Source organism: Nematolebias whitei, chromosome 4, assembly GCF_014905685.2.
Source record: "Nematolebias whitei isolate Nwh7 chromosome 4, NemWhi1, whole genome shotgun sequence".
In the NCBI taxonomy this organism is placed as follows: Eukaryota; Metazoa; Chordata; class Actinopteri; order Cyprinodontiformes; family Rivulidae; genus Nematolebias; species Nematolebias whitei.
Genome location: NC_056501.1, coordinates 45,425,502 through 45,441,750, shown reverse-complemented (window position 1 = coordinate 45,441,750; position 16,249 = coordinate 45,425,502).

Genomic DNA, 16,249 nt, shown 5'->3' with positions numbered 1-16,249 from the left:
TCCCACAAGGTTCTTAAGGTCAAGGGTTTTGACCTTAGGCTTAGTTTTACATCAGATTAGGTTCACTACAGTCCCCCCTTTGGAAATCATCGCCTGTCCATGGGGATGAATTCCAACCGTGAACTTACGCCTTCAAATGTCCTTGAGCTTGATGTAATCCAGCAAGGAAGACCAAAGTCAAAAGTAATCCAGCAAGGAAAACAAAAGTCAGAAGTAATCCAGCAAGGAAAACAAAGTCAAGGTAATTCCACAATGTTCTTAGTAATTCCATTGTGTTGATGATAATTCCATAATGTTGTTGGTAATTCCATTGTAGCAATGCTTTAACCCCTTGGAAACAGAGTCTGTAATCCATTGGAAAAAGTCATATAATCCACAACGGTAAATCCACAACGATTGGAAGTGTTGATTGATCAGCATACAGAGGGGTACCCTTGGATTGAACTGAAGATGCGGCCACTGGATGAAGAGTGGAGACCAACGTCAGGATTGCAGGTCGCCTCCAGCGAAGGTTGTCTCCAGCGACGTCCAGCCTGTGCCGTTCTGGTTCAATGTGTCATGCAATTATGTGGTTTAAGGTGGGCTTATGAAGGGGATTTTACATAAGGCCTTAAACTATATGCACCTGGTGTGTAAGCTATTGTGGTTGGGAACAGCTACAACTACCAGTTAAGGGGTGGAACATGCTGAAAAGGGTAACTACAGGGGTTTATGCCTATAGATTAGGGTTCCAAACTATTTTTCCATTTCTAACTCGGTTTAAGTTAGCTTTACATGGTAAAATATAGTTTAATGCAATTGTCTGTTGTCTTTTAGACGAACGACTTGAGATTGAGTGTTTGGTTTCCCCATAAATGTTTTGGAAGTCTATGGCGAGACTTATCAAAAAGAATTAGCTATCCCCCCGAATAGAATTGTTCGAGTAGGTTCGGCTTAAGCGTTGTGAGATCAATGTAGATTATGGTACTTAAGGTAGCAATAATATACATTGACTCCGCAAAGATTGCAATTTAACGAATGAACTGCATGTTGGCATGGTTAAAGGCCTCTTAGTCTCTAACTTAACTACACAACAAAAGTCATTCTTGCCTGGGGTGTTCAAAAACAATACCAAAAACCAATTAAACGATGTCTCAACATCGACAAAAACAGTGACTAAGCAACCAGTTAAACAACGTTTCAACATTGACAAAAGCAGTGATTAAGCAACTAGAAAATGACGTTTCGGTGCGCCACTCACTCTGAATGTCAGATTTGATCATGTTATCGCGTCTGGTAGCATTATCCTAACTGGCGTCACCCCCCTTCGGTCATGGGAGACCGCGAACACGGGTGAGAACGTCGCTCCATGAGCTAAAGTTAGGCTGTCCTTGAGTAGTTTTAACTGTTTGCGCAGCTGAAAGAGGACTTTTAGGTCTGGATCGGAATCCAGTTTGACTTTCGATGGAGTGTATTTGTCTGGGTCAGTCAGATACAGTATCATCGATTTAATTGCAGGATCATCCAACTTCTGAAGTTTGATGATTTCTGGGTCAGTTGAAAATGACTTTTCATATTTTAAAAGAACTTGGCGAAGTTTGTCTCTTTCTTCATCAGATGTCAGAGTGTCGGCTTGAGCGACCACCTGTTCAATCTGTGATGAGACTGTTAAGGGTTCTCGCTCCTTGGGGAGCTCCAACGAATCCTTTTCTGAGTCGTCGGACCTGTCTATGGGTAAGACACCATAGGTTTGTGGTCCTTGGTCGACGTCATTGGTTGAGAAAAGAGCGATGGCCTGTGATGGTTTCGTGAAACATACTGGCCCAGCTTCTTGACTCGGTACCAGGTTATCTGGGAGTCCTCCCAGAACTGGAATGCCTAGTTCAAAATCATGAAGGTCAGGTTCTGAGTTTTCAGTTTGCGATGACTCATCATCGTTTGTGTGTGAGTTTATCCCCCCTTCGTCCGATGAGGGGTTGATGGAGGCAATAACAGCAATGTCTTGGTGTGTTTCACCGACATCTGTAATGTTGTCATTCGCGCCGTCAGAGTTAGTAGCGATCGCATCACTACACAGTGCTCCTGGTCGGGTTCCCATTTCAGCGTGTATCAAAGTGTCTAAAAACCTTTGCATTTCCTCTGTCTCTTCCGAGCTCAGAGGTGTAGGGCCTTTTTTCTGGAACCTTTGTGATTTTTTTCGCCTCCGGACGTTTCGTCCGAGGTGGGGGAGGGTTAGGTACGTCTTTTGGGGGTTCCTCTTCGGATTTCCCCTGATAATATGGGTCCTCTTGGATCCCATATCCTTGCGTCCTACGCATGCCCCATATACGATAATCACGTTCATCCTCTGAAAAAGGAGCATTTTTGTCCCAGCGTGCACCTTCATTACGTGGTTTTTTAGTTTGAAAATACTGCCTTTTCTCGCCTTTCTTAGGAGGAGGTGGATACTCGCGCCTTCCTTCCATTTCTAGGGAGTGGGGTTTAACCTTTACACCAGGAAACACCTCTATGGGCGTCTTAGCATGAGAACGTACCTCGAATACATTCACAGCACACTGTTTAATCTCATTTATGGATTTTTCTCTGAAATTTGCCATAATTTGTACTGACATGCGTATGTCAGTGTGGAGATTTTTGCTGAAAACAAATTTAAAATTTTCTTCTTCCTCCATTCCGGTTTCATTTCTGTAACCAAAATAAGCTTGGAAGATTCTTTTGTAATAGATCTTTGGATGTTCATTCTTTCCCTGCTTGACCTTGTCAGCGGCTGGGAAACCAGCAGGTCCCGTGCAGGGATCGTACTCTCTGATCAAAGCTTCACACAGAAGGTTGTAATCCCTTCTCGTTGCATCAGGTAGACGCTCGATGAAGGTCAACACCTCTCTGTCCGAAGTGAGTCGTATCAGACTGATCTTATCCTCAACCGTAGCATTAGGATAATCCTTCAATCTGAATTCGACATCTTTCAGGTACGCTTGTGTTCCAGTTGAACCTATCGGTCCAGGTACAAAGCGTTGTACATATTTTGAGAGTTTTAGCAGAACATCCATTGAAAGAGGAAGTTGCCATGCACTCTGTTGCATGTTTGGTGGAGGAGGCCTGTTCAGGTCTGTTCTTACCACTCGAGATGAGGGTGGATTAAGAGCAGGATGTGCAACAACGTCTTTCCGAGGTGTTTGTGGGTGACCTGAACTCTGTCCACGGTCTTCTCTGAGTTCCAGACAAACTCGCCCCACGTCAGAAATCTTGTTTGTTGCTGCGGCCAGTTCCTCCTCACAAGCCTTCAGGCGTTCCTGCGATGACCGACATTCATGTCGTGAACGCACAACTTTTTCCAGTAATATCTGTTTATGCACTTCGAGTCTGTGCAGATCTTTCTTAAGCACATCTGTAGCATCCCTGGCTTCAGATAGTGACGCCTCAAGTAATTGTATTTTGCTGTTCATTGAATCAACTTCTGCACGCGCATCTTGCTCTAACTGAAACATCTGTTCATAATGTTTCGTCATGAGGACCTCGTGTTCGCTTCTAAATTGAAGGTAGTGATCTTCAATTTCCTGAGCAAACGCTTTTTCACTGTCTAACCTTAGTGTAAGGTCATCAGCTTTCTCAACAGCTGCATAGAACGATCCTTTCAGCAAAATTGCAATTTTAGCCAGCTTTTCATAACTTGTCTTTGTAATTTCTGTAGAGGTCACACTTTCTGCAACCTCCTTCAGATTGTCCAATAACTCTTTTGGGTTCATGCTCTCTGCCTGTTTATCATATGGATGTAAGGAATCTGTCAGAAGCGCTAACGCATTCTCTAAACAGTCCCTTAACCCATAAGGATCAAAGTCTTTTTATAACACACCTGTCATGTTCATTCACTGTGTAGCACTTTATCTGTTTAAAACAGTTGCAAGCTTCAGATATTTTTACAGGTAAATAATTGTATTCAAATGTCAATGAGTGTCACGCTATTTTAGCCTTGGGTTTACACTAAAGTACTGTTATAAGTCACCTTATTCAAATGTGGGTACCTTTCTGTAGGCTTTACCCCAATTCATGAATATTTAAGTAAATGCTTCTATGCAGTGTTACTTGTATGTGCTTATTTTTCAACAGATACTAGATTACCAAGCTCTTTTTAGTGTATTTTACTCTAAAGCACTGAATTTTTATAAACCTGCAATTTTTCTTTAGTCTCACAGCAATCATCAGTTTAAAACGTTTTTTAAACCGTTCTGTTCCAGAAATTTGCTATTTACAGTTACTCATAGAACCAAATGGTGAAAAGAAAAAGAAAAATTGATGATGTGTCAGGATTAATCAGTCTTTCCTCAGAAAAACTGTTATTACTCCTGTCCTCCTGTCAGTAACTTCTATTTAAAATTAAATAGGAAGATTTATTTTTTAGGTGGCAACTTAAACAGAAAAGTTTCTTTTTCCTGATAAGGTTACTCTTATTTAGTGATTTTGCAATTAAACGTGCATTATCTTTCAAGCAAATGAGTAAACTGTTCAACTCTGTGAATATTTGAACCGTATCTTTTAAAAAGTTTCTAATTTTCCATTTTGTACCTCCTGTTTGAGGGATTCAGTGAATGAAAATGTCCTGGTAAATGCCTTTTTTGCATAAATACCTCTTACTTTTTAAATGCAAGATAACAGTGATTATTCAGCTAGAGGAAGTTTGTTAACTCAAAGTTCGTCTTACAGAAGAAAAAAAAACGTTTAATTTCACTAAAATACCTAAACTGAAGTGAAACTGTGATCTCAGTTTCTCCAGGAGGTGGCAGTGTTTAGCTTTTTACCAGCAGGAGTCTATGACGACTTCCTGTGACGTTCGGTTGACATCCTGTTTTTAGCCGCTTAGCTTAAAGTTAGCTTCGGCTAAACTCGGTTAAAATCAACATTTCTGAACGAATTTAAGCGTAAACGTGGCGTTCTTTCAACAAGCACGACTTTTTAGCATGAAACATGAGTTTTCTGGGACATATGGCAGCTTTATTTAGTGATTTTAAGCACGGCAAAGCTCATTACCGACATGGAGGGAGTGACGTGACACGTCACTCATCCGGTCGTTAGCTGATAGCTTAAAATTAGCATCGCTAGCGTTGTTCAAAAACATCATTTAATGACGGATTTTAAACTCAAACGCGGCGAAATTTTAGCAATTGGACTTTGAAGAACTTAACAGTTGATCAGAATACAGCTTTTAAGCGCTTTTCAGCTTTAAAAAGCAGATTTTATTCCCTATGAAAACGAGTCTTCATTTCCGGGTCACTGATTGACACGTCACTCAGCCAATGAGAACGTTACACACGGTCTTTTTCAACCAATCACGCAGCGTTTTCCCCAGCTAGCATGTTAGATTTATCTGAACAAGTCCGTCACTTTTCTGTCTTTTAAACTGTCAAAATGCACTTTTTCTGTTAAAAATTGTAACGAATCAATTCTGAGTTGCACGGAGTCTGCTACTCCGGTCTCAAAACGTCTTTCTAGCTATTTAAACAACTCGTCCGAACCTTTTCAGAACCGAGCCGGTACCAGAACCACGTCTGGACCGCCTTTAAACAGAATAAAGCGTTTCCACAGCTCAAAACCAGCTTAGTTACCATAACAGGCGTACCATTTCAGCTTTCACAAGACATATGACACTATTTCAGCTTTCAAAACATTCCAGCTGCAGTATTTCTGTGAGCTTTTCTCTGAGCATCACAGCACAACACGCTTAAAACATGCAGCGTTTTACTTCAAGCGGCAGCTCCAGCACGCTGCGTTCAACACAGCTGACAAACTGTTATATATATTTTTTTTTTCATGCCAACATGTAAAATCAAACTTTACACGAATACGCAGTCCATTTATGAGCACGTGACGGGCCACCAAAATGTAGATGAACAGATGCTCAGATATATTCATCAATTAACACGGATTCCTCATTTTTCTGGACTGAATAAAACGTGCATTGAATTTAAGGAAATGCAAACGTGAGACGTCATTTATCTTTGACCCATCAAAATGAATGCGGTCATTTATTGACAGAATCAAAGTTTAACATCAAACATTTACAGTAATTTGGCAAATTATGAAAATAACAACAAAAGCAATCAATCAGGAAAAATCATACGGCCATGATTTTTCCGTTGCTTCACCACAGACATTTATGAAAACTGTACAATTATGATCTTAATCCACACGGCGGTGGATGAGCACTTTACACAGACATTTCTAAATATCTGGAAGAATATCTACTTGAGAGAGGAGTTTAAAGATGGGAAGGAAGTTAAAGGGAGTAAAGGATGGTGTTTGAGGGAGAGTGTTGAACAGAACGGCACTCTCCGGGCTTTCTTCAGCTTCTCCTTACAGTACACTTAGGTGGTGAAATCGACTCTTTTACCTGGAGATGTCTCAGGCGAGATTCCGTTTAACGCACCCTTTCAGCATCTCAGTAGGATGCTGTGAATCGTCCGACAGTAGTGGCGAGGCTCTGTCCGACACAAGCTCACCTCAGTGGAAATTGTTATAATCCCATGAAACTCGGAAGAGCTCTGTGGTCATGTCAGGGTCTTCCCGGCTCCCACAGCAACTGCATAGCACTAGGACATATCAGAACTGTCCGCGCCACCGAACTTCTCCAACCAACAGAACTCCACAGAACCCACAGAACTGTGTAGACCAGGAAGTACCGACATTTTAAAGAGCTCTTTTCCCGGTTCATTTGGGAGTCTTCCCATTGGTCAGAACCGACCAGACGGGGTGTGTTTTGTGACGTAAGAGGTTAGAAGACAGCAAGAATTGTTATGGAACAGATCAGAAATGTTCTCAGAGACATAGAGAGTTTTGTTTTGGCGAGTTTTAGAAACAGGTGCCAACTCCTTCTGTTTACGTCTGAGAGGATGTAAACAAGACAGTTGTTCCAACACATGTCTGCTTCGACTCCTGACCCTGAAAAACGCACACTTGCTCATTCAAAGACAGAAATCAGAAAATGCATAATTACTCTGTAACAGCTTTAACATGAATTCTAACTTTGCATGAGAATTAAAAATCATTACACTGTTTCAGTTAATAAAATCGATTAGTTCACTGCAACATCTAAAATGGTTTGAACTAAGACACTTTGATTATCAACATTTGTAAAATAGTAATGATAATAAAAATAGTGTTCTTCCACTTGAATTTTCAAGAAAGAAAGTCTCAGGATGGGTGAACCTGTATTTCTGGATTCAAATCAATGAAATGACAGTTTCTGTCCCACAAGGTTCTTAAGGTCAAGGGTTTTGACCTTAGGCTTAGTTTGACATCAGGTTAGGTTCACTACATGATACACAGTTATATTTGTCCATGAAACCCAATGAATCCAATAATTTACTTGTTACAAGCATGTCTTAAAGACATAAAATCTTAGATGACCCTTAATTTTCTCCTGTTGAACACAGACAAGACTGAGGTTTTTGTTTTTTGACCTGAGCATCTTAGGAATGAATTTTTGAGTCATTCACCCTCCTTAGGAGACATTAATCTGTCCTCCAGCTCTAATGTTAAAAGTCTTGGCGTTATTTTTGATCAGGACATGTCTTTTATCCCCCACATTAAAAATGTTACTAGTATCGCCTTCTTCCACCTGCGTAATATCACTAAAATTAGAAACATATTATCTAAAACTGATGCAGAAAAACTGGTTCATGCATTTGTCACGTCTAGAATGGACTATTGCAATGTTTTTTTTCATTCAACCTTTATTTAGACAGGTAAATCCCATTGAGCCTCGAGGACTCATTTACAAGAGAGACCTGTTTATTATCTAGGTTTCCAAATACTTCTTTAAAACACCGTCAGTTCAGCCAAAAATGCTGCTGCCATAGTCTTAACTGGAGTTAGTAGGAGATATATCTCTCCAGTTTTAGTTTCTCTCCATTGGCTCCCTGTCAAATCCAGAATTTAATTCAAATTCTTACTTCTAACCTACAAAGCTCTCAACAACATTAGCTCCATCTTATATTACAGATCTTATTGTTCCATATTTTCCTAACAGAGCACTTCGCTCTTAAACTGCAGGTTTACTTGCGGTTCCTAGAGTTTTCAAAAACAGAATGGGAGGCAGAGCTTTCAGTTATCAGGCTCCTCTGTTATGGAACCAATTCCAGTTTCTGTCCATGAGGCTGACCCGTTATCCAGTTTTAAGACTGGGCTTAAGATTTTCCTTTTGCTAAATCCTATAGTTAAGGTTGGCTTGAGTTTCCTGAACTGTCCCTTTGCTATGCTGCTTTAGGCTTAGACTGCTGGAGGACAAACTGACCACTTTTTTTCACTTTTCTACTGTCTTTACTTACTCTGCTCAACTTATTTTGTATTTGTAATTCTGTCCTCTCAAACCAGCTGGTCAAAGCAGATGGCCGCTTGTCATGAGCCTGGTTCTGCTGGAGGTTTCTTCCTTTTAAAAGGGAGTTTTTTCCTTTCCACTGTTGCCACTGTGCTTGTTCAGGATGGGAGACTGCAACGAAGACAAGATTCAACTTGTCTGCTGGATTCCTTAGATAGAGAAATTTACTAATTGCCTTTTCTATGTATATGAATGTTCCTGTAAAGTGCACAACTTTGTTGTGAAATGGTGCTATATAAATGAACTGAATTAAATAGTCTTGTTTGAGTTTAAAAGCAGAAAATTAGAGGTTGTGAGTTTTGGACATGAGCATTTTAGGAATAAATTTTTCAGTCTTTCAGTTTGATGGCATTAATCTGGCCTCCAGTTCTTATGTTAAAAATCTGGTGTTATTTTTGATCAGGAGATGCCTTTTATCACCCACAATAAAAAATGTTACCAAAACCGCCTTCTTCCACCTGCGTAATATTGCTAAAATCAGAAACATCTTATTTAATAAGGATGCAGAAAAACTGGTTGTCATGTTTCTGCCCCTGCCTGCCACAGGTTTCTGTTGTCGGTTTTGCCTATCACCCTTTTCTCTTCTTCGAGGTTTATTGGCAGTTGGCAAACAACAAAATTGGTGCATTACCGCCACCGACTGGTAAGGAGTGTGGACCAACAATGTCACTCAAGGACTACATTTTGTTAAATAACTGTGTTAATTTCAGATAACGAAAGATTATCTGATAAATTGTACTATTCGAGTTATTTCTGAATAAATCAATTAAATCTAGTTTTATTTTAATTCTATTTAAATTTTGAATCAACTTGTCTTTCTTCCTCATACTTTTGGCAGTGTAACATTACATGTTCTATTGTCTCATCTGTTCCACAGTATTCACATTTACCACTGCAGTGTTTCCCTAAAATAAAAAGAGTGCTGTTTAACCCAGTAAGCCCAAATCTGAGACGAGAACTAAGGGTGCATTCACACCAGCCCTGTTTAGTCCGCTTTAATCGAACTCTAGCTCGTTTTCCCAGAAAGTCTGGTTCATTTAGGGATGTGTGCATGCACCATCGAACTCTGTCACGGAACAAAATGGCGAACTCTGGCCCGGGCTAAAACCTAGGTCTCGGTCCGGTAGAAGCGAACTCCAGCGCGGTTCGAGTACAGTGTGAATGTAAACAGACCGAGCCCCACTCCGCAGGGTAAACAAACACGCATTTCTCTGACCTTATATGGAGTCGTCAGCTGCCTTGTGTGGAAAAACAATATTCTCCATGGTCTTCTGTCTCATCTTCTGCTCATGCCAAGTCCATTTTTGAAAAATGACAAAATATAACTCATAAAACTGCTAAAACTTGATGCCACTTCGTTTTTATTTTTATTTAAAGAAGAAGAAGACGTGTCTTCAGAGGTTTTTGTGTCGTTTCTTTCAGTAGTTCTTGGTGCAGCGCCCCCACAGGCGAGTGGGGGAATAGGTTGGTTCAACAGGTTGACTCGACTGCACAGTGCAGTGTGAATGCAAACGCACCAGCTCAAATGTAAACAAAAGCTCATAAATATTGGTCCCGAACCGAACCGAGTCTACCGGACTATCAGCTGTGAAAACGACCTAACTCTCTTCTCTCCTTGTCCTCACTGTGCTTCTCATTTCTCCAGTTTTCTTTCGGATTTTATAGAACCAGCGTCCTTTCTTTTCTTCCTCCCATAGCTTTTGCCATTTATCCTTCATTTTCTGTTTGATTAAAAAGTTTTATTTCTGTTTTACTAAAATTAACTACTAAATCCACTGATGGATTTCTAGTGGTTTCCTTTGCAGCTTTATCTGCCATTTCATTTCCTGTAACACCATAATGAGCTGGTATCCATAAACAATGTATCATTAGACCCATCATATTTATTCTGTATAGTGTCTGTTGAATTTCTATTAAAATATCTGGCCTGCTTTCTGAATGGTTATATTGTAAACTGACTAGTGATGAACGGAAGTCTGAACAAATAACTGATCTCAATGGTCTTGTTTCTTCAACCCACTGAATGGCTAATAATATTGCGAGCATTTCCCCTGTGTTTACTGAAAGTCCATCATTACTTCTTTTTCTAACTTTGATGTTGAACTCCAGAACAATGAAGGCTACACCTACTTTATTTACTAAGTTCTTAGAAGCATCTGTGTAAATTTGAACATAGCTGTATTATATGGTTCTGTAATGTACTTAAATTTGAAATAAATCCATTATTCTCATTTCTTTTTTTCAAAAATGTAAAATCTACCATGGCATCTGGAAGTATCCAAGGTAGTATTACTGGTAATGGTGTAACTGTCTCTTGTGTTGGATGATCCTGTCCATGACCTCTCAGATTAGCCCAGTAATTTAGTGTTAGTTGTTCTCTTCTAATTTTGAGTGGTATTTCTCCCATTTCTACCAGTAGTGATGTTGATGGGGTAGTTCTCATTGCGCCTGTACAGTCTCAATGCTTGATACTGAATACGGTCTAACTTTTGTAACGTTGTATCTGCTGCTGAATTATAAACAATGCTTCCATAGTCTAGTACTGATCAAATTATTCCTGTATATATAGCCTTAAGTGCTTTCCTATCTGCCCCCCAGTCACTTCCAGTTAAACACCTCATGATATTTAACACCTTCTTGCATTTATCTAAAACTTTCTGTATGTGTATATTCCATGTAATCCTCTCATCAAACCAGACCCCAATAAATTGAAATTGCTTCATGTTTTCTAATTCTTGGTTATATAACTTTAGTTTAATATCATCTCCATTTTTTTCCTTGCAAAGAACATTGTCTTAGTCTTTTCTACCAAAAATTTAAATCCCCACTTGTATGACCATTTTTCAACTTTAGAAATAGCTTCTTGCATTTTTCTAGTAATAAACTAAGTTCCTTCCCCTCATTCCATCCTCTACATGCTCCAATATCTCTCTATTCTCTATCATTGTCATTTCTCTTCCCCTTTTCCATTCCAAAGTAATATTATCTGAACTATGTATTTTAGTAAAGGATTTAGCCATCAGATCTGCCTTTTCTTCATCTTTTACTGCTGTAATTTGACCCTCGCTTAAGACTGGATAACCATATTCTCTTTTAATTCCATTCATTCTTCTTATCGTTGTCCATACTTTATGAATCCCAGTTTCTAGTCCTACTGAATTACAGAAATGCCTCCAATAATCCCTGTTTGCACTTTTTATAGTTCTTCTCACAATGGCTTGACATCTCTTGTATTCTTAAGATTTTGGGAGCTATGATTCCTTTTTAACATTTTAAAAACTTTATTTCGACTTTTTATTACTTTATCACACTCCTTTGTCCACCATGGAACAATCTTCTTACAGCCCTTACCTCCTTTCTTCTTTATAGATTTGTCAGCAGCCTGTATGATTACATAACAAACAGAGAAATTTAGCTGATCAACTTCCATATTTACATTAATTTTTTCCAATTCCTGATCGCTTATACGCCTAAATGTTTCCCAATCAGCACTACCAAAACACCATTTCTGCAAACCACTGTCTTATATTCTTCAATATCCAATTTTATTTCTGTTATTATGGGATAGTGGTCGCTTCCTATTTTTGTATCTTTAACTATCTGCCATGAACTAATTCCTGCTATTGAATTTGATATTATTGTGAGGTCAATTGCCGATTCCATACCTGTTCTCATATCGACTCTTGTACCCTTACCAACTTCAGACTTTGTTATTAGAGGATATAATGGTGTACACAGAGATAGAAGTGAGACCCAGGGAGGGGGATGCGTAACATTTGTAAAAACAGGAATGCACTTTAGATTGTTAGCAAAAGGAACTCATTTAGAATATACAGTTGTTGAAGTTTGGAACAGGAAGGAAAGCATCAAAGTAATAAACGCTTACAATCCTTGCAAAAGACTTTCACATGAATCAATGGAAGAACTTAATAGATATTTAAATGGAATCATCTTACGGTGTGGTGATTTTAATGCACATAACTCATTATGGGATACTAAGAATGATGGTGTTGGAACAATTATTGAAGAATTAATGGAAAATAAAAATCTTGTCTGTTTAAACGATGGTTTGAGCCAAGTTTCCTGAATACATATTATGTCTGTTTTTTTTGTTAAGATTTTTAATGAATCCTTTAAATTCTTGCCCATTTGCAATTAAACTTTGAGCGTTCCACTGTAGAATAATCAGAGTGCCCCCTCTCCTGATGTCCCTGACTTCCTCTTGTCCTGAGCCTGGTTCTGCTGGAGGTTTCTTCTTTTTAAAAGGGAGTTTTTTCTTTCCACCGTTGCCACTGTTCTTGCTCAGGAGGGGAGACTGCAACGAAGCCAAGATTCAACTTGTCTGCTGGATTCCTTAGATAGAGAACTTTACTAATTGGCTGTTATGTATATGAATGTTTCTGTAAAGTGCCCTGAGACAACTTTGTTGTGATTTGGCGCTATATAAATAAACTGAATTGAATTGAATTCCCATTTCCCCCAGTTCTTTGTTAATATGCTCCCATGAAATGTCTTTTATACCACAAAATTTCTCTGCTCCTTTAACTATTATTTTAATTTTCTCTGTTTTGTACTTTACCTGGTCTGCACAGTTAATCACATACGCAATAAACAACATGACCCTCTCCACTGTAATTGTAGGTTCAAGTTTATCTTTTGGTAACTGGGATGTTGGGTTTTGTTGTACCATCATCTCTCTCCTTCCAGTTTGTTCTTGAACTTTTTTCACAGCTTCAGCATAGCTGATATTATTGACCGTTTTCATTTGCTCCAATTTAATGGCCTTTTTCCTAACTTCACATCCTCCAAAAGTCACTCCATGCTGTCCCCCACAATTACAACATTTATCTTGGGCATTGTCACCACACTCCTCATATCTATGATCTCCCCCACATTTTGGACACATTTGCCGTCCCTTACACACAGCTGCAATATGTCCATATCTTTTACACTTATAACACCTGAGTGGGGGAGGGACATAAGGCCTAACTGGAAAGCTCATGAACCTGATCTTAACTTTCTCTGGAAGTACATTGTTTTGAAATTCAATCATTATCGACAGGCTTTCAGTTCTTTCTCCATTTATTGTTCTCAATAATATTTTTATCTGATTCACCTCTGCACCCTGAATGCTCTTTTTAAGCTTTTCTAGATCTTCATTTACTGGTATTCCTGTTATCACTCCCCTTGTAACTTTCTTCTCTCCTAAAATCCTTTTCTCTCACACATTTTTTCTACAAATACTTTCAATATTCAGTGCTTTATTTTTCTGTTCTTCAGTTTTACAAATGACCAGTATACTCCCATCTCTAAGTTTTTTTGCAAAAGAAATATCTCCAATCTTATTTTTGAGTTCTTTGATAATGTAATTGGACCAAGCTGTATGATGTTGTCTTCTTCTTTAAATTTCAGAATAACTTTAATTTCCTCTTTAACAATCTTCTTGCAGACCACATGTGTCCTTTCATCTGAACTATTTTCTTCCAAAGTCCTTTTACTAACCTGTGTCCCTACCAAACTTTCATTTTCTTGCCCGATTCTTCCTCTTCCTCTTCTTCCACTAACAACCTGACTCCAATCATTTAAATCCATATCCTCATCATCTTCTTCAACTTGAGCTGCCATTCTGGTCCAGTCACAAACCAGTTTATGCCAAACCGCTTGCTTCTTTTCTTCCGACACTCTTTCTTCAAAGAAAAATCAGCCACTTTCTTCAAAACGTTCTCACCCACTTCCAGCGAGCTGCACTGCCTCTCCACACACCAGAGTGACAATGGGTGTCAAGCCGTCACCTCACCCTTCTCTCAGCTCAAACCTGTTCTTTTCAAACTTTGCCACGCCTTCCTTGTTTTCCTCAGCAATCAGCTCTCCATTGATCCACCTGTTCACCTGCCTACTTAAGTCTCATGCTCTCAACAAACCAGTGCCAGAACTGTATGCCATTTATCTGGCTTTAGAATGGATTAAATTATATTCTATATACAAGGTAATTATTTGTAGTGATTCTGTGTCTACTTTGTCATGCATTAGATCAGGACCTTCAAAATCAAGACTGGATTTGGAGACAATGTAGACATAAATATCCAATTATGCAAAACAGAAGATAAAAGTATTGTATGGAAGCATATTAATCAGTTATGGCAACAGAAGTGGGAACATGAAACAAGGGGAAGACAACTATATGCAGTACAGAATACAGTCTACAGTTCCAAGTATTGTGGAGGAAATCGGAGGGAGGAATCTATATTAACAAGATTAAGAATAGGTCATACAAATCTGAACAGTACTTTATTTATTATAGGGAAACATAATAGTGGACATTGTGACTTTTGCCAAAGTACAGAAACTGTGAAGCACGTTATTTTGGACTGTTTTAAATATTCAACTGAAAGGAAACATCTACTGGACCAAATGACAAACGAAGTAACAAGTCCTATATGTTTGAAGAGCATATTGGAATGGGGATCCAGTAAATATGGACGGAAAAACCTTATGTATTTCCTGAGGACAACAGGTTTATGCAAGAGAATCTAAGTTTATCAGAGCACTTATAACAAGTTATAAGTAGTACCTTTAGATGGCGGTAATACACCTTGAGGGATGTAAGCAGCCGTAAAACCTCACAGAAGAAGAATAAGACAAACCAGTGCCAGATTATCGAACCTTCTCAAGTAGTAGATGTCCAGCATTCATGCCACAGCCTTGTTTGACTTCTTGGTTCTGATCTCTTGCCTGTCTCTTGGATTCTTCGCTTTGCTCATTCCCTGTCTGATTTGGATCACTCTCTGACCGCGGTAACAGCTCTATTCTGCCTCAACTACGTCTCTCGCCTTGCCCTCAGGATTTGGATTAGAAACTCTGACCATTTTTGTATGACCTCGGACCAATCAACTGGACCTCGATTCTGGACTTACCCCAACTCATCAAGCTCTACATTTCGGATGCTCTGGTTCCTCTTTACCACCACCGGTGACATTGTAATGAACATATATCTGTCGATATTATTCATAAATTAAATGGATTCTTTCATTTTTCTGGACTGAATAATATCGTGCATTGAATGATTAAATGTGACGTGAGACGTTAATTTTCTTTGACCCATCAAAATGAATGCGGTCATTTATTAACAGAATCAAAGTTTAACATCAAACATTTACATTAATTTGGCATAATTGATTACAATAACACATAGCTTAATTAGTTTGCTTTACAATTAGAAAACCATATTGCCATGGTATCTCTTGCAGCTTTTAACCCAACATACATTTCTGAAAATATCTAGATGATTACTGGCAGATAGAAGAGTTTTAAAGATGGGAATGAAGGAGTTTAAATGGAGAGGAAAATGGATGAGGGAAAAGTGGATGAAGATGTAGGTCTGTAGACCAGAACGACAACACGCTCCTTTGGACGCAACTTAACCCATGGTACACTTTGGTTGAGATCGACTCTTTTACCTTTGCATATGATAGTTTCAACGTCGGTGTAGAGTTTCCTTTCAACTCTTTTCAGCGTCTCCGTAAGAACAGCTGAAACCTCAGGAGTCGTGAGATCATCCCAGAACAGACTTCTTCATTGTTCCTCTGAACTTCTCTCGTTCAGGAACTTCTCGTTCGAGGTCCTCCCTGGAACGTTGTTCAGCTTAGTTCCCGTTGTTCTCCAGCATTCTGCATTCTGCATTGTGCCTGGAACTAGGAAGTGTTGAACCTTTTAAAGAGGTCACTTCCGGTTCCTCTGAGAACTTCCTGATTGGTCGAAATGAACCAACAGGGTGTGGTCTTAGTGATGTAAAAGGTTATTAAAAGTCAAGGAGAAAGATTAGGTTGTTTAAGAACAGACAGAAAGATGTTTTGAAGAAATTAGACTTTTTGGAGTCAGTCTCCTCCTATCTGTCTGAAA